The sequence below is a fragment of the Physeter macrocephalus genome, chromosome 18 (assembly GCF_002837175.3).
Source record: "Physeter macrocephalus isolate SW-GA chromosome 18, ASM283717v5, whole genome shotgun sequence".
Lineage (NCBI taxonomy): Eukaryota > Metazoa > Chordata > Mammalia > Artiodactyla > Physeteridae > Physeter > Physeter macrocephalus.
Window position 1 is genome coordinate 94,245,474 of NC_041231.1, and position 25,786 is coordinate 94,271,259.

General features: G+C 37.7%; 1 long non-coding RNA gene across 1 annotated transcript in view; it reads right to left on the bottom strand.

Moving 5' to 3' along the window:
• Positions 1-6,550: 6,550 nt before the first annotated feature.
• Positions 6,551-25,786, bottom strand: part of LOC129391485 (uncharacterized) — a 31,115-nt gene continuing 11,879 nt past the window's right edge. Inside the window, exons 2-3 of the long non-coding RNA XR_008615648.1 lie at positions 12,350-12,434; positions 6,551-6,571 (exon numbers count right to left, since the gene is read on the bottom strand). This is a non-coding gene — a long non-coding RNA (uncharacterized lncRNA). The remainder of the gene's footprint in view (positions 6,572-12,349; positions 12,435-25,786) is intronic.

The following is a 25,786-nucleotide window of genomic DNA, read 5'->3' on the forward strand; positions in this document are numbered from 1 at the left end:
TTTTTCATTTGGTTGATCCAAATGTTAAAGAATCCAGATAAATGGAGCAAAATATCATCAAGGCTGCATAGCTGGAATAAAATGTCCAGATGTAGTAAAAAGTCTGGCTTGGTAGACAAATGAAGTTACTTACCAGATCTGAACATGGTCCAGTTATGCAATCTCTCAGCTTCATCCTCATCACAGTGTCCCCATCATCCAGAGAAGAGCATCCATAATACATACGTTTGTGTGACGATTAGAATAGATGATGTAATCAAAGCATGTAGCACAACGCACATAATAAGCACTTGATACATGTCAGCTACACTATTTTTATTAATTACTAGATAAATTCTCATTTCTCATTTCACTTAGCCTTTCCGTATACCCTATAATGGTGTAACAGAGCACTTGTTAAATACTCCCTGTAACTTTGAACACAACAACAATACCTAGCCTTCATCATGATTTATAAAACTTAATTGGTTTTAAAAATCAGGTTTAAAAAACCCAGCCTGATAGACTCTTTATTTCTCTTCTGCTGCTGCTGAAAACCCAATGGCCGAAGCAGCTCCATATACTAGTGAGATCTGTGACATGTCAACTTCATGATACATATACTCTGCACAGCCTCAGATTTTCAGAGGTTAAGCATGTTGAATTTTACAATAACAAAAATAAAATATCCAAAATAAAAATATATATTTATATATGTATAAACATATATGCGTATGTATGCATAAATTCCTGTCATTTGAAAGGCATTATATAATCTTTAAGTATGCAATGTTTTATACAACTACCACTTTGTATTTTACACCCCTTTAAAACTTTCATATTTCCAGTTGAGTTGAAATTGTAATTAGTGCGAATTTCTAAAATTTATATTCTGGTAGGGAAAGAGTGTCACTATCTGTCAAAATTAGAGATGACCTTGCCCAAACTGGGGAAACAAAAGATTGTTTATTTGGGGTGAATTTATATTTATGGCCAGCAAAGTATTTCTATGGTGCTTCAGACTCTCCTCTCTGGTACTGTGAGAAGGCAACTTTGGTTAGTTGCTCCCACTCACATCTGAGCAGAGCTGCAATAACAGCAAATGGTCCTTGGAAATCACAATCCATTAGGCTGCTGTTCAAATAGCTTTTAGCGTTGCGATAATAGGAGTCATTCCTAATAACTAGTGACTCTGTGAGACCCTGCCCAGAAGGCCTCCAAATGGCAGCACACAATTTAAATTTTAATCTGGAAACAGTGGAAATGATGAGATTCCAGCTGGGGACCTTCTGGTCTGAGGGCCAGTGTTCAGCCTCCCCGTTAGATGCCCCAAAGGTTCACTGAGTTGATGAGTGAATGCCCTTACTCTTTTTACTCTTACCCGCTTCATGCCCATCTCCCACCTGACTCCCCAGACAGAAGCAAGCTGCATTTCATTGCTTCCACAGAAGCTTTATTGGAGCTGATGAAGCATTCCCACATTGCTGTGACCCAACAAACACATCTGCTTGAGATAAGTGGCATATTTTCATCTTTCTGACAAGTGATAACTTTCTGAACTTTTTTCCTTCCATGTGCTGGGTGGGCTTTGGGACATACATATCCACTTAAAGCTTCAAATGAAAGCTGGCAGATGCATGCCATGGGCAGGAGGAAAGCACTTTATTTTTTCCTACAATAAGCAATAACCCTTAGTATAATAACTCAACACAAGTTAAATAGCTAAAGGGAACATTAGTGGGACCCTGTCAGCATAGAAAAGAACAGCTGGCCATGTTAGTAATCACTGCATGTCATTACTTGGGAAGTCCACTCCTAATTCTACTACCGACTTGTATTTCCTGAGTGTTTAGGCAGTATCACACGACAGATGAGAAAGTATCATAACAGGACATTGGAGGCAAAAGTCTAGATGTTGGTAATTGGCAATGTCAGATTTGGTTTCCAATGAACAGAAAGGAAAAGTATCTTACTAACTGAAATAAAGTTGGGAAGAAAATTTTGAAGACTCCTGCGATAATATCTCTCTCGTATCTCTGTCTAAATCATTCTTAATAGGAAATGTTTTATCCCCGATGTATAACAATGACTCCCAAGAATGGTGATTTGTCTCTCAGACTAGGAATGTGAATCTAACGAAAGGATGAACATTAATATCTGGATGCCTGGAATACTCAAGAGTGAAACTCAGCTGCTTCTACTGGGCTCCATTAGGAAATCTATTCCCCACTACCCTCGGCAGCAGAACTAGAAAGTTGTTTTGATTTTTTTAAACCACACACAGGAGCAAATTTCTACAAGGTGGAAATGGGAATAAAAACCAGTGTTTTGGAATTTTTTCTTTGCAGATAGTCATCAAATGAGGTACAATATTTGCTAACAGAGGGTAATTTGAATTATCCACGGATAGTTCAAAAACACAAAGAGTTCATTACCCAGATATCTCTATTTAAAATAGATTTACTTTTGTTCATCAGTGCAGTGCACATGGCTGGGAAATGGCAAAGTGCCAGAATGAAACTGCTCCTAATTTTCAGAGGAGGCCACCAGCTAATTACACAGACTGCAGGTGTGAAGAGAGAAGCTCAAAGTAATCAATAGCAGTAATTAATCTGCTAGACTGGAGCTAAAGAGCTAACAGCTGGACATCAGAAACGGACACATGCAACAAGATCAGCAATAATTACCTCTTTAAATATTGAATTTCCATAGCAACAATTAGGCTTATAAATAAAGGCTGGAAACCAAGGCTTTGAGGCATGACACTGCATGGCAAACACAACATTCCTCAAATCAACCCTTTTAATAAAACACCAACAATATGCTTGGGTCAGGTTGACCAGTTTCCAGGGTGGGAAGAAGCTGAATGTAGCTCCTCCAGCCTTAGCTTTCTTGGCAGCTGACAGGCAGACCTGAGTCACAAAGATGGCCCTAGAAGTTTGCTTTGGGCAAGAAAGAGAGCAATGCCCTTCCATGTCACCTAGCACCACAGAGCTACCAGCTACAAGACAGGTTTCTCATTTGTGAAATGTGTTCCGTTTTTAAAAATCACAAAACCTGTAAGCAAACTGTTTAACTAAGGTGCTGGACCCATTACTCTTGAAGAAAGCAGGGTTTTTTCAAGACCAATATGACAAACAAGAGACCCAGATATTGAGGCCTCTGTGACAATCTTCTGTTTTGTGGAAAGCATAAAGAAAACTTTTTCTTAGTGGGTTTTGTATTATTTGTGAGTCAATGGAAAAGAGGAGGCTAGTTGTTATTAATGTGAACTAAATGCCTGACACTAAGGTCTTCATTAATTTGAGCCTACTATCGTTTTGTTTGATGAAGCAAAAGTGGCGTAGGGAGGCGAAAGACTTGCCAGGACCCCACAACCAATAGACGGGAAATGGGAGGGCCATACTTTGAACTCAGCCCTGGGAGTTTTTAAGATATTTCAGCAAAGCACTCAGACATCTTTGGGAAGGAAATATGTTCTCTAAAACACTGCAAATTATTGTTATGATTTGAAATGCAATTTAAATTACGTTGTTTATGTTCTATCACTGCCACAAAAAAAAAATCAGTGATAGTTTGATTACTGAATAAAATATCTGTTTAATTTTCTTTCATGCTTTTTCGTTTTGATGTTAGTTCACAACTTCCATAGCCCTTCTGCAAGCAAATAAGCATTCCACAGAAAAACATGATGAACAATAATCACCAATCATTTATTTAACCAGAATCAAATAACAGAATAACTCTGCAGTATGGAGTTAGCCAGCACATCTCATCTTAATCATTATCAAAATAGAGCAGTCTTTATTGAGATCCTATCCTCTGCAAGGCACTTTTCATGCATTATCTCATTTAATTCTCATGATAATACTATAAACAATATAATATAATTAACACCCATTCATACTTGAGAAAAATGAGGCTCAGAGAGATCAAGCAATACTCCCACTGATACATCTATCAGTACAAGCTTCCTTGAGTTAGAAATTATAGTCCATCTATACTTGATCTACTTCCATGCTATGTCCCCCTGTATTGTCACTTTTTTACTAATTATGATGACTTTGTACTTTGGATCTGGCTTTGCTACACCTTTCTTTATAGTTAGACACCAACTGCTTAAGAAATAATACATGACACAGATACGAAGACGAGTATTTTAAGAGGTGCAATAGATTGGTCATATGGTTAAGAGCTTAGACCTTGAAATCAAACTCAGGGTTTGAATTGCAGCTCCAACAGTTGGTAGCTCTGTAATTATGGTTACTCAACCTCCCTGTAAAATGGGCATAATAACAGAACTTTCATAGTGTTGTTAAGGACTAAGAAAGTTTAGGCAATTAGCACAGACCTGGCATACAAAAGAAGCTCCTTTACCAGTAAAATGTTACCATTGCTGTTTTTCTAATCTCTGCTATCTCATCCCCCAACTCTTTATTCCAATCACTCCTTTTTATTTCCACCATCATTAATCCAGGTCAAGGCCCTTACTCCTCTACTCATGCCTTCTTCATCTCCTTGTCCCTGGCACCTCTAGCACATTGCCTACACGGACAAGGAAAGTGCTGATTCTTACTGTTGCATAAGTGTGGGAATGAAGGAAGCACATCAGTACCTGTACTTAAGCACACGAATTTGTGTAGGCCAAGACTCACTCAGATGGCCTCAATATTACCACAGATATGTCCCTCAGTGACACAAGTTCTAAAACAGCCAACTCTTGGAAGACTATCCAAGATTGTATAACAGTGTCCCACTCCAGAATCTTTCAGTGGAACTGAAGTGAAACTTAGTAACATGATAAAGCTAGGTACACAAACTTAACTTGTACAACACACGGAGATGTATGTAAACTTTGACTGCTCTCAAGCTAAACTGCTTTGCAACTGCATGTTCAGTATACATCACACACACATACATACACACAGGCGCACACACACACACACACACCCCTTCTTACATTAATTCCTTACTCCTACCATTAATTGTGGGAATCTGAGGTGTGTAAGCAATAGTGACAAATACAGGAAAAGGGACTATATTCTAACAGAGCAAAAAAATTTAAAAAAGAACTTACCAATTGAATCAGTATACTTCTTTCAGTATTAATCTGTTCCCTAAATAATAAATGTATTATTTTACTGAGCTAATTGAAACATGCTATTTTTTTATTAGTTATCTATTTTATACATATTAGTATGTATATACATATGTCAATCCCAGTCTCCCAATTCATCTCATCGCCACCACCATTGCCCCACTTTCCCCCCTTGGTGTCCATACTTTTGTTCTCTACATCTGTCTCTCTATTTCTGCCTTGAAAACCAGTTCATCTGTACCATTTTTTTAGATTCCATATATATGCGTTAATATACAATATTTGTTTTTCTCTTTCTGACTTACTTCACTCTGTATGACAGTCTCTAGGTCCATCCACGTCTCTAGAAAAATGACCCAATTTCATTCCTTTTTATGGCTGAGTAATATCTCATTGTATATATGTACCACATCTTCTTTATCCATTCATCTGTCAATGGGCATTTAGGTTGCTTCTATGACCTGGCTATTGTAAATAGTGCTGCAATGAACATTGGTGTGCATGTGTCTTTTTGAATTATGGTTTTCTCTGGGTATATGCCCAGTAGTGGGATTGCTGGGTCACAGGATAATTCCATTTTTAGTTTTTTAAGGAACCTCCATACTGTTCTCCATGGTGGCTGTATCAATTTACATTCCCACCAACAGTGCAAGAGGATTCCCTTTTCTCCACACCCTGTCCAGCATTTGTTGTTTGTAGATTTCCTGATGAAGCCCATTCTAACAGTGTGAGGTGATACCTCACTGTAGTTTTGATTTGCATTTCTCTAATAATTAGTGATGTTGAGCAGCTTTTCATGTGCCTCTTGGCCATCTGTATGTCTTCTTTGGAGAAATGTCTATTTAGGTCTTCTGTCCATTTTTGGATTGGGTTGTTTGTTTTTTTAATGTTGAGCTGCATGAACTGTTTATATATTTTGGAGATTAATCCCTTGTCCATTGATTCATTTGCAAATATTTTCTCCCATTCTGAGGGTTGTCTTTTTGTTTTTTTTATAGTTTCCTTTGCTGTGCAAAAGCTTTTAGGAAACATGTAATTTTTTGACTTCTCTCAGATGTTGGGTCAGAAAACTGAGGGAACAAAGGATGTTTCTCTGAATAAGGGAACTAGTTTTACATCTTTTCACTCTTATGTCAGTCTTTAAAGTACAAAATTTTGCTGTATTGAAGAAATTTCTATAGATAAAACAGCCATGATCGCCTCATGTTAAATATCATTCCAGTTTTATATATAAAAATAGTGGGTGATTCCTTTATAAATAATAAAACCATATTAATTTGTACAAATTCACTCATCCCAAATTCGTTAATTTAATAGGCACTTTGTTAAAGTTTGATATTTAAACTATCATTGGGGAAAGATAAGTAAATCAATAGCATTTGGAGAAGAATACTTACCGCGAAACTCCTCGTGTCTCCATAGAAGGCAGAGACAGACTTCTATGCCACTGTTCAACAAGGAATAGTTTGGGAGGAACACTTCCAGCCTCTCTGTCTGTATGAGAAGAGAAGCAATTTAACTGACACAAGAATCAAGGGCAAAGGACACATAGACAAAGAGAGAAATAAACAGTGAAGGCACGCAATGCATTTGGAATATTTCCTCCTGGAAAACTTTATCTAGTATTTAGTGGCAGATGGATTTTGGAAGATGAAAGTAGATCATAACAATACAGTATGTAATTTTATCTGAATATGACACTAAGAGAAACTTGTTTTCCATAGAAGTTGGCAAAGATTGTGTAACAATGTTAAACACCAGATAGTCTCATTTTTGGAAAAAAAAAATTCAAATCAAAGAAAAGTGAAGGTTTGGTTGCCATACTAAATCCAAAAGGAAATAAACTATTACTGGTGATTCCCTAACGCTGGCTAACCATTAGACCAAGGGCTGGTAAACTATAACCATGAGTCAAATCCGTGTCTTCTGCCATTTGTTCTTTATTTTTTGTTTTTGTTTTTCTGCTCCTTAATTATGTTTTTAATCTACTTTTATTATAGTAAAATATACATAACAAACATCCACCATTTAAGCTTCCTCAGTACAATTCAATGACATTAAGTACATCCACATTGTTATGCAATCATCACAACCTTCTATCTCCAGAATTTTTCATCATCCCAAACCAAAATTTTATACCTGTTAGATAATAACTCCCCATTTCTCCCCTCCCCAGACCCTGGTAACCAGGATTCTACTTTCTTTCTCTATGAATTTGACTACTCTAGGTACTTCATATAAGTGGAATCATAACAATGTTTGCCCTTTTGTGTCAGGCTTATTTCACTTCCATAATGTTCTCAAAGTTCACCCATGTTGTAGCATGTGTCAGAATTGCATTCCTTTTTAAGGCTGAATATGTTCCATTGTATGTATATACCACATTTTGCTTATCTGTGCATTTACTGATAAAAGCTTGTGCTGCTTCCACCTTTTGGCAATTGTGAATAATGCTGCTCCGAACATGCGTGTACAAGTATCTGTTCAAGTCCCTGCTTTTGATGTTTTAGGTACATGTCTAGGATGAAATTTCTAGATCATATGGTATTTCTATGTTTAATTGTTTGAGGAACCTGCTGCCTGCTGTAAATAAAGTTTTATTGGAACACAGCCATGCTCATTTGTCTACGTGTTGCCTATGGTTACTTTCAGGCTACAATGGTAGAGTTGAGTGGTTATAACAGAGAGCACATGGCCCACAAAGTCTGAAATACTTACTTTCTTGCCCTTTACAGAAAAAGTTTGCCAACACCTGCATTATATCTCCAGGCACTTATAAAAATACAGATGCCTGGGCACTCTCAGACACTTTGAATCAGAATCTCCAGGGGAGGGAACTACAAAGCTATATTTTATATATTCTTTCAAAATGATTCTGACACAGCTAGTCTCTGAGTCAGCACTTGGGGACCCCTGAACTAAAAGGACCTCCAGAAACTGGTAAAAAAAAAAATCCAATTGCCCTAAATGTTAGCAACTATAGTATTCACTGAATCTCAGCATTTAATAAACTCCTAATGCATACCTAATCCTTGAAAGCATGTATATTGAGGATTCAGCACAAGCTAAGCTTGATTTAAAACTTGTGTCTGGGGCTTCCCTGGTGGCGCAGTGGTTAAGAATCCGCCTGCCAATGCAGGGACATGGGTTAGAGCCCTGGTCCGGGAAGATCCCACATGCCACAGAGCAACTAAGCCCATGTGCCACAACTACAGAGCCTGTGCTCTAGAGCCCGAGAGCCACAACTACCGAGCCCACATGCCATAGCTACTGAAGCCCGCACACCTAGGGCCCATGCTCCACAGCGAGAAGCCACCGCAATGAGAAGCCCCCACACTGCAACTAAGAATAGCCCCTGCTCGCCGCAACTAGAGAAAGCCCGCGTGCAGCAACGAAGACCCAACACAGTCAAAAATAAAATAAATAAAATTTTTTTAAAAGTCTCAAATAAAGGGAAACTTTATTAAAAAAAAAAAACTTGTGTCTGAAAGATGAACAGTCTGGAAATTGAAGTGAGCCTGATTTTAGACATATGTATTATAACACATACAAGAGGACATATTTTAATGGCCTCCTTCTTATTGATCCATGTAATCAGTGAGCAGAATTTCTTCGTCTCAGTAGTCTGTCATATCTCTTTAACTCAGCATCTCTAAACCTCTGACCTATTGACAGCTTTTCTACGTTTTAGTCTATGCTGTTTTGTTTTGCTCTGCATTTTCTGAGTCAGCTCATCGATTTCACTCTCCTTTCTGGGGATCTCGTGTCTCTCTGTCCATCTGAACATTGGTGTGTGTTCATTTTTGAGATCAAAGAGGTGAAGCCCTATCTATGCTTTTCTCTCCTTTCAGATGTTCTTTTTCAATTCTTTGCATGAGTCCACAGAAAACATTCACACCATTGTGGCCTTGTGAGCCAAATCACACTCAAACCAGGTATCACAGTTATAGCACACACCATATCCCACTGAAGCAAATATAATTTAATGACAATCTCTTTGGATTATAAAAGTAAATATTCTAGCACAATCAAAAAGTCACTCTTATCTCAGGCAATATTCATTACGAATTAACAGTACAAACTAAGAATTTAGATTTTCTTAAGATATCATTAAATAAATGGAGTGGAGCTATAATTGATTAGGGCTAAAATCTTGGCAACAGCATATAACCAAAACCACTAACAATTATATGAAAAATGTACTTTAATATGCATTTAGTCACGTTAACAAATCCCTATTATGCACTGAAGAAGCAGAAACGAACAAAGCATAGTTCAGTGATCCTCAGCCTTATTGAGAACAATTAGAATGTTAGGATTTTTGACAACATACTAAAGGAGCTGAAGCTCATCCACCATACACGTGGTCATCCTTCATAATTATGTAGATGTTTGAGTAGATCTATGAACTTCCCTGACCGTGACTTCTTTTATTATCCTACAGAAATACATGTTCTGGAAATCAAGCCATCTTTCTTGATTTCCATTTGGTGTTGTACTCTGTTACCTAATACACCCAGCTGCACCCACTCTGCACTGATTTATATCAGCTAAATCCTCACCCATCATACTGTACTAAATAGTATGGATCCTCAAAGACAGAAAATATTTTATATCCTTATTAAATATTGATGGTACAGTTATAAATGGTTTAAATATTTAATAGAAAAAAAGCAAAGTCAATGTTTAACCTTTTTTTCCCTTCATGACTGAGGCTCATTTTCTTGAACTTCATTTACTATTCTAAAACCCTCAAATGCTTCTCTAGTGCTATAGACTGTTTCCAGTGGCCCTGATTTCCTGCACTTTTAAAAGTCTTCTCATTCATTCTCAGGTTAGCTGCTATCTGTCTTTCTTTGCAGATACAGTGATATACTGGAAAATCCATGGGCTTTGAGGTCAACAGACATGGTTCCAAATTGAGCTCACCACTAATTAGTTGTATAATCCTGTGCAACTTTATTAAATTCTCTGAGCCTCAGTTTCCTCACCCATAAAATATGGGTATTAAAACTTCATTTGAGAGGGTTTTTTTCTAAGATTTAAAAATTAGAATTTAAGATGTAAAATGCAGCATTATGCATAAGGACATCCTCAAAAAGCAACTATTACCATTCTTTTTACTAGTCTTGCTCAAATTACATTAGTCTCCCCTCTAATCTTTCTATTCATATCCTGCTCCCTTCTGCATGTAACCCTATTTCAAACCATTATCAACAGTGCTACAGGTGTGGCTTTTCTACAACATGATTCTGCTTCATTTCCTACCCTGCTGAAAGTCATTCAACGGCTCACTAACACTTTATCACAAACGTAACTCCACTTGGAGTTCCCTGCAAGGGACTGTATTAGCTTCCTACTGCTGCTGTAACAAATTACCAAGAATTTAGTAGCTTGAAAAAGACAGATTTATTATCTCATAGTTATGAAGGTCAGAAGCCTAAAATCAAGGTGTTGGTAGGGCTTCACTCCTTCTGGTGGCTCTTTGGGAAAATATGATATCTTGCCTTTTTGAGCTTCTCAAGTCCATCTGCATTCCTTGGCTCCTGGCCCCTTTCTCCAGCTTCAAAGCCAGCAGTGTAGCATTTTCATATCTCTCTCTGACTCTGACCTCCTTTCTGTCTCCCTCTTCCACTTTAAAGAATCCTTGTGATTTATCAGATTTATCTGATATACAGATTATACAGATTTATCTGTATAATCCAAGAAAATCTCCTTATTTTAAAGTCAGCTGACTAGTAAACTTAATTTCACCTGCAACTTAATTTCCCCATGCTATGCAATATAACATGTCCACAAGTTCCAGGGGTTAAGATGTGGACACCTTTGGGAGTTGGGGGAGGACATTATTCTACCTACAAGGGCCATGTTTTTCCTTGCCCCTATGCCTTCACACATGCTGTTCCATCATATTATTAATGCTCTTCCCCTGCTTTTCCATCTGAGTCAATCTCCTTTCATTGAGACTCAAATCAAGTATCAACTCATTCCATAGGCTCTCATACCCCTAGCCCTATCTGTATTATATTCCTCATTTCTATGCTTATCTAACACTCTATATATTACTCAATAATAGCTCCACTATTGAAGTTATAACTATTGATTTATTTACACCAAAATTCTGTATGGTCAGGGTCTGGGTCACTGTTTCTGAATACCAGTCCTTAGCAGGGTGTGAAAATTAAAATAGGTGCACATAAAGTGTCTGATGAAAGAGTAAATGCACCTTTGGGAGAATAAAAAGTACATAGTTGTTGCTGTTATTTTTTTTTTAATTTATTTATTTTGGCTGCATTGGGTCTTTGTGGCTGCATGTGGTCTTTCTTTAGTTGTGGTGAGCAGGGGCTACTCTGCATTGCAGTGAGTGGGCTTCTCATTGCAGTGGCTTCACTTGTTGCGGAGCACGGGCTCTAGGTGCGTGGGCTTCAGTAGATGTGGCACGGGGGCTCAGTAGTTGAGGCTCATGGGCTCTAGAGCACAGGCTCAGTAGTTGTGGTGCACGGGCTTAGTTGTTCCGTGGCATGAGGGATCTTCCCAGACCAGGGCTCGAACCCGTGTCCGCTGCTTTAGCAGGCAGTTCTTAACCATTGCACCACCAGGGAAGTCCTGCTGCTGTTATTTTGTCCTTTGGTTTTATTAGTTTCTTTGTGTGTTTTTGCTTATTTCCTGAGTTTTACCTGAATTACATTTTAGTTCAAGACATAAATGTGTGACCACAGTGAAAGTGTGGGTCTAAAATAGAAATTAAAGTCCCTATAATTCTCAACACTAGCTCACCTTGGAAATCACCTGAGAAGCTTCAAAAATAACTGATGACTTCAACCTAGCCCCAGAGGTTCTGACAAAATTCTGTAGTAAGACCTGGGCATTGGGATTTTTAAATCTCTCAGGAGGTTCCACCATGCAGCTAAGGCATGAAGATTTGTAGCAACCCTGTGTCAGGCAAGTCTATTGGTACCATTTTTCCAACAGCATTTGCTCATTTCATGTCTGTGTCACATTTTGGTAATTCTCACGAGAGTTCAAACTTTTTCATTATTATTGTATTTGTTATGGTGATCTGTGATCAGCAATCTTTGATGTTTCTATTGCAAAAAGATTATGACTCATTGAAAGTTCAGATGAAACTTAGCATTTTTTAGCAATAAAGTAGTACTTAATTAATGTACGTATTTTTTTAGATATAATGCTATTGCATACTTAATAGACTACAGTATAGTGTAAACATAACTTTTATATGCACTGGAAGACCAAAAAATTCATATGACTCACCTTATTGTGATATTCGCTTTATTGTGGTGATCTGAAAATGAACCTGCAATTTTTCCAAGGTATGCCTGTATTCATTGATATGCTACTTGAAAAGAAGAAACACTCTGTGAATTTGAGTTGTGCTCCCTTTTCCGATAAATTCTGTACATTCTCTTGAAGTAAAAAAAGAAGCAAAGTTTTATGTGTTCCTATTAAGTGGCTTTGTGCTGTGAAGTAGAAATCATCTCAGACTCTGAGGAGCTAGATCTCCTGCTGTTGCATGACTGGCTCATTAAACTTTAGTACTTGGGCCCCGGCTTCCTATCCCTGGGCTCAACCCGGGAGAATATGGGGACTCACCAAAAAGAAAGGCAAGTTCCTGCCTGTGGAAACTCTTTGAGGCTATACAAGGGCAATACCTAATTCATGAGGCCTCCAGAGCCCAGACTTTTGCCAATCATCTATTTTTTTGGCCAATCTGTCTGTTACCAAACTAAAAGCACCTATAATGACTTCTGGGAGAAAAAATACTAAATAAGACTCAAAATGGTTGAATGCACTATATCTTGCTGAAAGGAAATTGTCATATGCAATCAGTGTATCACTCATCAATGAACATTTCATAACGTCTCCTTTCCCTCCCAACCCCAAATGTTAGTGTAGCAGACTACACACATGGGGTAGAAAACTGTTTTTAAAGTTCACACCTGCTTTGTACACTTAAAGGCCTAGAGCAGGTTTAAGAGCATAGTACTTTAGATGTGGTTTATAATATTTGCTAAGATACTATTACTGCCTTCTTTGCTTCTTATACTAAAAAGAAAGTAACTTGAAAATATTTTTAAATATAGAATACAAATCTATTTTTCCAATTATAAATATATATATAGCAAATTGCATAAAATAGAATATCTACTTTATTATATAAATTATCTATTTCTGGGTAACAAATTTCTGCAAACTTAGAGACTTAAAACAATACGTATCATTTTGTCATATGTTCTGTGGCTCACAAGTCCAAGCACAACTTAACTGGGTCCTCAGCTCTGGGCCCCAGAAGGTTGTAATCAAGGTGTCAGCTGGAGCTATGGTCTTATCTGGAAGCTGGACTGGGGAAGAATCCACTTCCAAGCTCACTCAGGCTGTTGGCAGAATTCATTTCCTTACAATAGGACCAAGGGCCCAGGATTCTAATTGGTTGTCAACTGGAAGTCACCCTCAGCTCCTAAAAGCTTCCCCCAGCTTCTTGCTACATGGACCACCCCCCCAGTATGGCTGACCACTTCTTTAAATCCAGTGAGAAAGAGAGAGTCTCAAAAGCTAGTCTACCAGCAAGACAGTCTTTTATAATATAACATAATCACAGGGGTGACATCTATTACCTTTGCCATATTCTATCAGTTAGAAGCAAGTCACAGCTTCCACTCACACTCAAGGGGAGTTGATTACACAAGGATGTGATCATTAGGGGGTCATCCAAGTGTGTGTCTGCTACCTTCCTTTTGCCACAGCATGACCTGTGGTAGTATGCAATGAAGATTAAGCTAACTCATTCTACCTACCCAAGATAATGATTCTAAGTAGAGCTTCTCATACCAAGGTTTCCTGAGACTGGGGACATTTCTAAGACTTTTATGTGAACTAAGGGGGTGTAACTAGAGGGTAGACTTAGAATTCAGTTTGCCCTTTGCTAATAAAGGTAAAAACAGTACATTAGTTATGAAATATCTGGACATGCTTCAGTAAACTCTTTTTGCATAGTCACAAGTTAAGTGGGATATTTTGGGGTCTTATTTTCTTTAAGAATTCAGTAAAAACATTTGCACAGTATTCAAGATGGCTAATTAACTCAAAGACCACCTGGTAGGATAAAACCTTGACATAAGGTAGAGCTTTGATTTCAGCTATGTTGTCTTAAACAGGCCAGGCATTCGGTGAATACACATTGATTTCAAATGAATCAAGACACTGCATTAGGGTCCCATGGGGGACGAGTGACTTGCACACAGTCACACTGTTAGTAGCTTAGGGTTTTATCTTCACATATTATATGGCAAGAACATTGCCTTTCTGTCATAGCTCTCTCCCTCCTCAATTCCTTACACTGATATATAGATATATACACACATATACCCCATTTGATCTTAAAAATAAACTTTCAGCTCCATTTGAGATATTGCGAAACTGAACTTCATGAAGGTGAAATAATATTCCAAACACTATAAACTGTATCTGATGAAGCCTAAATACAGATTCAAATTTGTCAGATTTAAGCACTGACTTAAAGTAGTGCTCTCTCCATTACACCAAGCAAACTTCCCATTTCTAGTAAGGCTTCAGTAGTGACTCTAAACAGGGAAGAGGTACAACAAGCTACTTAAAAATTGTCTCTCCAAACATTCATAAAAACTGTTGTAAACATAAAAACAATTACTGCCATTTTCAAGCCTTCTACTGCCAGAGTGAAAGAGAGTATTGGCATGTACCAGTCCTTGGATACTATGGGTATCTTAAACATGCAGTCACTTGCCAGATACCAGCACCACTTCACAAAGAAAATGATCTAATGCAATGCCGCAACACAGAGAGCAGGAAAATTTCACTAGCTAATTACAGACAAAAAGAGGAAGTTAGAAGAAAACATACATTTGTCAAGTATTCCATAGCCAGTTTCTTTAGGGACTTTAAGTAATTATTCAGGTTATGAGATGAATGTGTGTAACCCCAAAATTCATGTGTTAAAATCCTAACTTCCAAAGTGATGGCATTGGGAGGCAGGATCTTTGGGAAGTAATTAGGTTTAGGTTTAGATGAGGTCATGAGGGTAGGATCCTCATGATGGGATTAGTGCCCTTAAAAGAAGAGACTGGAGAGCTCTCTCTCAATCTCTCTTCCCTCTCCCTCTCTTCTCTGTGAGGATGCAGCAAGAAGGCAGTCATCTGAAAGCCAGGAAGAGAACCCTCACTAGAACTTGACCATGCTGCCCCCTGATCTTGGACTTCCCAGCCTCCAGAACTGTGAGAAATAAATGTTGTTTAAGCCACACAATCTATGCTATTTTTTTTATAGCAGCCTGAATTAACTAAGATAATTCCTTTTTCCATACAATATTCCTGAGAAGCAGATGGTTTTCTTCCATTTACCAGTGAGGAAACTAAAGGCCAGAAGAGTTTAAAACTTTTTATAAGTAATGAGCTGTAGAGATGGATTCCAACCGAAGTCTATGTGACACCAAGATCTGTGTATATTCTACCATACCAGGTTGTCTTCTTTCTACTTTACTACTAACAGTGTGACTATTGGCAAATCACTTGCCTGCCATGAAACTCTAGATAGACAATCCCTTAGCTCCCTTTCCTTGAATTGTGAGCTTCCATGATTCTGACTCACAGTAACTAGTTAAAAGCATCATAGTGAGTGATGTCACCAAGATGGTGGAGTAAGAGACCCCAGCCTACATCCCCCGACAAGGATCAACATTAGACAGATATTTACAAACAAAACATACTTGGAGAGCTCTGGAGTCTACTTAAGACACTTCAAAAACATATTGAAACAAAAAACTTGAGACTAACCACACAAAAAGGGAAGGAAAATAGTTTCATTTTTACCTGCATCATCCCATCCCCCAACCTGGCCTTGCCCAGTGCCAAGAAGAAACTCCCTAGCTACAAAGAGTTCCCCTCACAGGGAAAGAAAGAGTAGGGTGAACAATCAGCTTCCCCAGCTTTTTGGGGCAACCCAAGAAGATCCTGCTTTGGGATCAAACAAAAACGAAACCACAACATACCAAAACTTGTGGGTTGCAGCAAAAGCAGTGCTGAGAGGGACATTTATAGGGATAAATGCCTACATTAAGATAAAAGAAAGATCTCAAATAAACAACCTCACTTTATACCTTAAGGAACTAGAAAAATAAGAACAAACTGAGCTGAAAGTTAGCAGAAGGAAGGAGATAGCAAAAATCAGAGCAGAAATAAATGAAACAAAGAATAGAAAAATAATAGAAAAGATCAATGAAACTAAGAGTTGGGTTTTTGAAAAGATAAACAAAACTGACAAAACTTTAGTTGCACGTACCAAGAAAAAGAGAGCAACAACTCAAATAAATAAAATTACAAATGAAAAAGGAAACACTACAACTGATACAACAGAAATAGAGAGGATCATAAGAGACTACTATGGACAATTACATACCAACAAACTGGACAACCTTGAGGAAATAGATAAATTCCTAGAAACATAACCTACCAAGTCTTAATCATGAAAAAATAGAAAATCTGATGAGATAACAAGTAAGGATATTGAATCAGTAACCAAAACTTCTCAACAAACAAAAGCCCAGGACCAAAAGGCTTCACGGATAAATTCTACGAAACTCTTCCCAAAAAAATTGAAGAGAAAGTAACACTTCCAAAGTTATTTTATGAGGCCAGCATTACCCTGATACCAAAGCCAGATAAGGATGCTACAAGAAAAGAAAACTACAGGCCAACATCCCTGATAAATACAGACACAAAAATTCTCAACAAAATACTAGGAAACCAAATTCAAGAGCTCATTAAAAGGATAATACAGTACAACCAACTGGGATTTATCCCTGGGAGGCAAAGATGTTTCAATATATGCAAATCAGTAAATGTGATACACCATATTAATAGAATGAGAGACAAAAATCATATGACCATCTGAATAGACGCAGGAAAAGCATTTGACAAAATTCAACATCCTTTCATGATAAATATTCTCAACAAATTGGGTATAGAAGGAATGTACCTCAACATAATAAAGGCCATATACAAAAAACCCATAGCTAACATCATACTCAATGGTGAAAAGTTGAACACTTTCCCTCTAAGATCAGGAACAAAACAAGGCTGCCCATGCTAACCACTTCTATTCACTATAATACTGAAAGTCCTAGCCAGAACAATCAAGCAAGAAAAAGAAATAAAAGGCATCCAAATCAAAAAGAAAGGATTAAAATTATCTGTTTGTTGATTACATAATCTTGTATAAAGAAAATTCTAAAGACTCTACAAAATAAACAAAACAAAACAAAAACCTGACATACCTAATAAACGTCTTAAAGTTTCAGAATACAAAATGAACATACAAAAATCAATCGATTCTATACACTGACAATGAACTATCTGAAAAGAAATAAAGGAAATAATCCCATTTTACAACAGCATCAAAAATAATAAAATGCTTAGGAATAAATTTAAACATGGAAATGTAAGATCTATACACAGGAAACCATAAGACATTGAAGAAAGAAACTGAAGAAGACAAAAACACATTGAAAGATAGCTCATATTCATGGATTGGAAGAGTTAATATCATTTAAATGTCCATACTACCCAAAGAAATCTATAGATTACATACAACTTCTATCAAAATTCCAATGCCATATTTCACAGAAATAGAAAAAAAAATGCTAAAATTCACATGGAACAAAAAAGACCCCAAATGGCTAAAGCAATCTTGAGAAAGAACAAAGCTGGAAGCATCACACTTTCTGACTTCAAACTGAAGTACAAAGCAATATTAATCAAAACAGTATCGTACTGGCCTCAAAACAGACATATAAACCAATGGAACAGAATTGAGAGCCCAGAAATAAATACATGCATAGATGTTCAACCAATATTTGACAAGGTATCCAAGAATAATACTCAATAAGGAAAGAATAGTTTCTTCAATAAATGGTGCTGAGAAAACTGGATATCCACATTCAAAACAATGAAATTGGACCCTTCTCTTACACCACTCACAAAAATTAACTTGAAATGGATTAAGGATGTAAAACTCCTGGAAGAAACATAAGATTAAAAGCTCCTTGATATCGTTCTTAGTAATGATTTTTTTGGATATGACACCAAAAACACAAGCAATAAAAGCGAAAATTAACAAGTGGGACTACATCAAACTCAGAAGCTCCTGTACATCAAAAAGCAATCAACAGGGCTTCCCTGGTGGCGCAGTGGTTGAGAGTCCGCCTGCCGATGCAGGGGACACGGGTTCGTGCCCCGGTCCGGGAAGATCCCACATGCTGTGGAGCGGCTGGGCCCGTGAGCCATGGCTGCTGAGCTTGTGCTTCCGGAGCCTGTGCTCCACAACGGGAGAGGCCACAACAGTGAGAGGCCCGGGTACAACAAAAAAAAAAAAAAAAAAAAAAAAAGCAATCAACAAAATGAAAAGGCAACCTGAAAAATGGCAGAAAATATTTGCAAGCCATATATACATCTGATAAAGGGCTAAGATCCAAAATATAAGGAATTCATACAACTCAGTAGCAAAAAAAAAAAAAAAACCTGCTTTAAAAAATGGGCAGAGGATTTGAATAGACATTTTTCCAAAGAAGACATACAAATGGCCAGCAAGTACATGAAAAGGTACATGATTACCGATCAGGGAAATGCAAATCAAAACCACAGTGAGAGAGATACACCTCATACCTGTTAGATTGGCTATTATCAAAAATACAAGTGGTAACAAATGCTGGCCAGGATGAGGAGAAAATGAAATCCTGGTGCACTGTTGGTAGGAGTGTAAATTGGTACAGCCACTGTGGAAAACATTATGGAGTTTCCTCAAAAAATTAAAAATAGAACTACCATGTGATCCAGCAATCCCACTTTGGGTATATATCCAAAGAAGATGAAATCAGGATTTCTAAGAGATATCTGCACTCCCATTTTCACTGCAGTATTATTTACAATAGCTAAGACATGGAAACAACCTGTGTCCTTTGATAGATGAATGGATAAGGACGATGTGATACACACATACACACAAACACACACACACACACAGGAATATTATTCAGCAATAAAAAGAAGGAAATCCTGCCATTTGCAACAACATGGATGGACCTTGAGAGCATTATGCTATGTGAGATAAGTCAGACAAAGACAAATATTGTATGATCTCAGTTATAAATAGAACGTAAAAACATTAAACGCACGGAAACAAAGAGTAGAATGATGGCTGCCAGGTGTTTAGGGATGAGGGAAATGGGAAATGTTGGTCAAAGGGTTCAAACTTTCAGTTATAAGATGAATAAGCTCTGGGGATCTAATACACAGCATGGTGACTATAGTTAACAAAACTGTATTGTGTACTTGAAAGTTGCTGTGAGAGTACAGTTTTAATGTTCTCATCATAACAACAAAGTTGTAATTATATGAGGTAAAGGATGCATTAACTAAGTTTATTGTGATAAACATTCACAAAATATACATGTCTCAAATCATCACATTGTACACCTTAAACTTACACAACGTTATATGTCAATTTTATCTCAATGAAGCCTAAAATACAATAAAAGTGTCATAGTAATTGAAGCAAGAAAAGAGAAACTATTTTTCTCTTTCTTTTTAAACTAGAAAAAAAAACTACATAACTTTTAAAATATATAAAAAGAAAGGTAAATTAGTTTCCTAGGGCTTCTATAACAAATTAACACAAATTGGGTCACTCAAAAAAACAGAAATTTATTCTCTCATCTCTTGAAGCTAGAGGTCCAAAACCAAGGTGTTGGCCAGGTTCACTCCTTCTAGAGGCTGTAAAGGAAGATATGTCTGTGCCTCTGCATAGCTTCTAGTGGTTGCTGGCAATCCTTGGCATTCTTTGACTTATAGATGCATCACTCCAATCTCTGCCTCTGTCTTTATGTTGTTCTTCCTGTGTGTCTGTGTCCGAATTTCCCTCTGCTTGTAAGGACATCAGTCATTGGACTAGGGCACATCCTAATCCAGTATGACCTCATTTTAACTTGCTGACATCCACAAAGATGATATAGAAATAAGGTCACATTCACAAGTACTGGGATTAGGACTTGAACATATCTTTTGGGGCAACAGAATTCAACCCATAACAGGGAGAAACTATTTACCATGTACTCCTGGACCCTAAAGCCAGAGTTAAGTGAGTCAGAGTCAAGTGAAAGGTTAAGGTAGGACACCATTAGGGATGTAGGGTGGTGCAGAGATCCTGGGAGAGAATGATGAGTCAGCAGAGGGAATCATGAGTAGTTGCAGAGCATGCTTTCCAAGGCAAGAGTTTTTAATTTTAGGTAAAACTGGGTTGGTTCCCTATCTCCTAAGAAGAGGATAAGGAACTAGAGGTAAGAGAAAAAGGAGAGAGAGGTAGAGCAAGGCAGCTATATTAAGGTAACAAAAATTAAAGTTAGACCGATGATTTAAAGAAAATAGAGGCCAAAGCTTCATAAGCATTAAATATAAATATTCAAAGCAAATATAAGTCAATAATGCTATGCCAAACAGTTCACACAGAAAATCAAAACTGTATCACTTAGTAAAAATGTGAATGTAGTTTTAATGAGTCACTGAATAAATACATTCTCATGAATTACTCCCATTTTTGAGCATACTATTTGCTGGAAAATCAGTCTCAAGATAATTGTACACAAACAGAAGGGGCCAAGGAAAAACCCCAGGCACTAACTCTCAAAAACTGTGGAAACTATAAATGAGTAAAACTTTGTTCTTGGGATTACTTATACTTGAAATGACTGCTTTATTCAGTCTTTGGTCTCCCTTCATTTCCCTTTGATGTCTCCACAAATCAGTGACAGCTACAGCATTTCTGCTGAGGTAGCACTTTTCCCCCAAGTGATCTCATAATATCTGCGAGAATATTTGGAACTTCATACACTCCTTGATATGCAAAAAAAGACCTTATTTTCCAGTGCCTCAAGCCAAGACAATGATTGCATAAATCATGACACAGAATAGAGATGACAAATAAAATACTCTATAGGATTAAAGTTTAAAAATTAGTGCCGGAAAATATTACCATTGATCTTTGGAATCTTGAGAACAAAGATTTAAACGTATATTTACTTGAATCCTTGACACTGTATTTTCTACACTAAGTAAAGCAGTATGAAAGAAAACCATCATGAATAGCAGAATAAAATGAAAGGCAAAGAGGGAAATGGACATTTGCTCCCTTCATGATGAAAATAAAAAGCAGAGATTTGTTAAATGAATTCGGAATGTGCAATTTTCTGTTCCATTAAATTCTTTAGTATCTTCTCTTCCTCTTTCCTTCTGACCAAAAGTCTTTACACCATCTTTACAACTGGCTCTGTGAGGCAATGGATCTGAGGAGTACAAAGCAGACTGAGGCATAGTGTCCACCGGATGGAAAAGCTCATGAAAAAAATGTGTTCCTACCTCCCTACAGTCAGTAGATATATGAGTTGCTATACTCAAGAATCATGCCCTCCAAGTTCATCAGTGGAGGTTGGTAAGTTTTTTACCACTTTTTATTCTACAGAAACATGACAGGAAGGGAACGTGTCCCTGAGAAAATGAAGTCCTTTCATAGAAGGGAGATGTTCATGTCAGTATATGAGAGGAGGTTCCCATTATGAAATGACTTCCCTGCTCCACAGAATCCTAGCAAATGATGGGAAATCATTGTTGGGATGAGACTTGTGCTTCAAGGAGCAGAGGGCTTCAGTGAAAATAGCCTGGAAAAATCTATCAGAGAAGGCTCAAAGATTTACGTCCAATCTTTTCAAAAGATTCCTTTCCTAGACTGATCTCAACATTCTTTGTTTACCTTGAAAGAGTAGCACCTTCAACCCACTGCTCGTCCGAGCGTAAGCATTTACAGTCAATTTTCTGTCTCCATCTGTGCACTGAAGTAGCCATTGACCTTCGGAACACCAAAGTCGGTAGTTTTGTCTTTGTCCTCCTCCTACTCAGCCACTCTGCTATATTTGATCCTGTTGGTCTTGTCCTTCTTAAAACTCTCTCCTTCATACACTTCACTGAATTACATCATCCTCATGGTCTCCTGTGTCTCTGATTACTCCCCTCTATCCTTCAATTTCTTCTCCTTTCCCAAAGTGAAGAAATCTACCTTTAAAGTCTTCATTTTGCTTTTGTCTCCCCTCTACTTATTATTCCTGAGCCATGTCACCTACTCCCATGGCTTCAATTATTACTATTACGTGTTTGGCTTTCTACAGTGTCTCCCTAGGCTCAAGTTCTCCAAGAAACTCTAACCTGAATTTACAACTGACTGCTACACATCTTTTACAAACGTTCCACAAGCACCTCAAAACACACAAGTATAAAACTGAGTTTTCCTTTCTGCCACATTCTGCAAATACTTTGGATTTCTGTTAAAGTTACCAATATCTCTCTCTTCTGTCTTTTCTTCTCCCCAACATCCAACCAATTGGGCCTGCAAATTGCCCCAGCATAGTCTTTTATTATCATTCCCATTGACATTTTCCTAGTTTAATCACTAATTGTCACTTACTGGGGTAGTTGCTCAATCCCCTAAAGACCTCCCAGACTCCCTGCCCCCAAGTGTCCCCGTTCTGATTTAGCCCTTACATCACTGACAGCCCCTAGCTGATCACAAACTTTCAATGCCCCTTCCTTACCTCCAAGAGAAATAAACGTGCCTCACCCAACCTCAACCCCCCTCAATGTTATCCCAGTCTACCTTTCTAGGTTTCTTTCTTACAAGTGCCCCACAGGACCCTATACTCCAGACCCTTAGCCAACTCCTGACCACTTCACCTCTTACCCATTCTTCCTTTGCCCCAAATCTCTATGTCTTCTCTATCAGAGCCTATGCTTTCCCCCAAGGTTAATATCAAAGGTAATTTTCTTCATGAAGGCTGTCTTCACCCCACTCCCACTTGGATTTGAATATTTCTCTCAGAATCTCCATTGTAGTTTGAACTCTCTCCTTGCTTGTAGTAGAGTTTATTAGCTATTTGCACATGTTCTTTTTTTTTTTTCAGTCGATTAGATTCAAGCCATCAGGAGGATAGAGGCCCTGTCTTATTCGCCTTTGAATCTCCAGAACTGAGGCCAGTGAAAATTTTTCTATTTAAAAAAATCAAATCTGCTTTTCTCTCACAGAAATGAAAGTTTAAGTAAATGAAGGATAGAGGCTTTTGTGGATGCTTTCAAATGGCATTTGGATTCATAATCAGTTTCTTTTCTAAATATAGAAATATAATCATTCCTCTGTCTTGTAAGACAACTATTATTGCACTGATCACAAAACTGAAACTAGTTACCACTTTGAAAAACCTTGAAATGGGCTAAAATAAGGTAGAAGGCAATGGGGTAGCTTTTTCAAAGACATATCATACATAAATTGCTGTACTATTAAAAAATCATGGTGACACTTTTTCCTCCTCAATTAAAAAAAAGTTTCTTTGTCTACTAGAGAGAATATACAATATGCACTCTATTTGTAAGATTTTCAGATCCCTAAAAACACTACTCATTAGAGCAAAGCATTTTTCCCATTATGTCAGGAGTTCAGGCTCACATCAATAGACAAATTTGTGTTGTTTTACCTGGATACTTGAATAGCTCCAAGCAAAAGTAACCATCATACTGGTACATTACTCTTCCCCCCTAAAATTTAGCTGTGAATAAGATGCTTCAGAACTTCCATCAGGACATTCAATGATACAGTCTTAAAATGAACAAATTTTTGCAATAACATGAATGATTTTTGTAAACAAGAGGGCAGCAGGCCTGGGGAGATGAGTGAACCTGTTCCTCTGGACCTAATTGCTTGGCTGAAATCTCATTTTCCATCACACTTTATTTAACTTTTCTTTACTTATATCACATAAATTAACTCAGCTGCCATGCAGAATAATTTTGCTTCATTTAGACCTAAATTAATGAGCGTGATCACAAAGCCATGTGTACAATTTCAATGAAGATACACTATAATTATTCTATTGTACGGGTTAGCATTTCAGCCGTGTATTAATGTATTTTGAATGCATAATATATGACGCTTTTGTGGTCTTGTGCCATAACACTCTACTGAAAAATGTCCTCCAGTTAAGAAATGCTAAAATAAATTATTAAACACAAAGGAAGGAAAAAGAAAGGGGGGAAAATCGGGAAGAAAAAAGAAATGACAAAGGGAGAAGTATGCTCCCAGGAATTCATTTCCTCATATAAATTTTATTTCCAGATCGCTTCATTAAGTAATGCATTAACTTCTGCAACAATAGATCATATTTTTTTCTCGGCATTTCAGTGAGGGGCTTTGCAGAAAGGGAACTCTGGGCATTTGAGCACATGTAAGAAATGGAGAACAGAAATCACAAAAGAACACAGGCACTTATGTCTGCAGTCAGTCATGAGTTATGCCAGTATCAGCTTGAGACCATGAATTATTTTTGCCCAGGCCATACAGTTCATGGAGCCCTACTCAGGAAACATTACACCCTTAGGGCAGGCAATTATGTTTTTAGGATTAATCCCAAACAAGACAATGTTTCAGAAGTAGACACATTCTCTTTTGAAGAGCTTTTAGTTATAAAAAGTCATTTTTTATTCCCGACCCTTAACGCCTTCTAACCGCCCTCCTTTTCCCCTCCTCTATAAAAGGTATAAAATACTGCATCCACCTGCTAACACTCACAGACCAATAACTTTAATTTTTGGCACTTATTTACAGGCTGAATAGACCCATCCACACCTGCTTTCCCCTTAATTAGCTGGCTATCTAAAGGCTGCAGATTGGAGGCTGCCAGCTTCCTCAACTAGAGGAAGATCATTTAGTGGCTGATGTAAGAGAACTGGGGGTGGGGAGAGGAGGAAAAAGGATCTTTTTTTTTTTTTAACATCTTTATTGGAGTATAATTGCTTTACAACGGTGTGTTAGTTTCTGCTTTATAACAAAGTGAATCAGTTATACATATACATATATCCCCATAACTCTTCCCTCTTGCACCTCCCTGCCACCCACCCTCCCTATCCCACCCCTCTAGGTGGTCACAAAGCACCAAGCTGATCTCCCTGTGCTATGCGGCTGCTTCCCACTAGCTATCTATTTTACGTTTGGTAGTGTATATATGTCCATGCCACTCTCTCACTTTGTCCCAGCTTACCCTTCCCCCTCCCCGTATCCTCAAGTCCATTTGCTAGTAGGTCTCTGTCTTTATTCTCATCTTGCCCCTAGGTTTTTCATGACCATTTTTTTTTTAGAGTCCATATATATGTGTTAGCATACGGTATTTGTTTTTCTCTTTCTGACTTACTTCACTCCGTATGACAGACTCTAAGTCCATCCACCTCACTACAAATAACTCAATTTCGTTTCTTTCATGGCTGAGTAATATTCCATTCCATATATGTGCCACATCTTCTTTATCTATTCATCTGTTGATGGACACTTAGGTTGCTTCCATGTCCTGGCTATTGTAAATAGAGCTGCAATGAACATTTTGGTACATGACTCTTTTTGAATTATGGTTTTCTCAGGGTATATGCCAAGTAGTGGGATTGCGGGGTCGTATGGTAGTTCTATTTGTAGTTTTTTAAGGAACCTCCATACTGTTCTCCATAGTGGCTGTATCAATTTACATTCCCACCAGCAGTGCAAGAGGGTCCCCTTTTCTCCACACCCTCCCCAGCATTTATT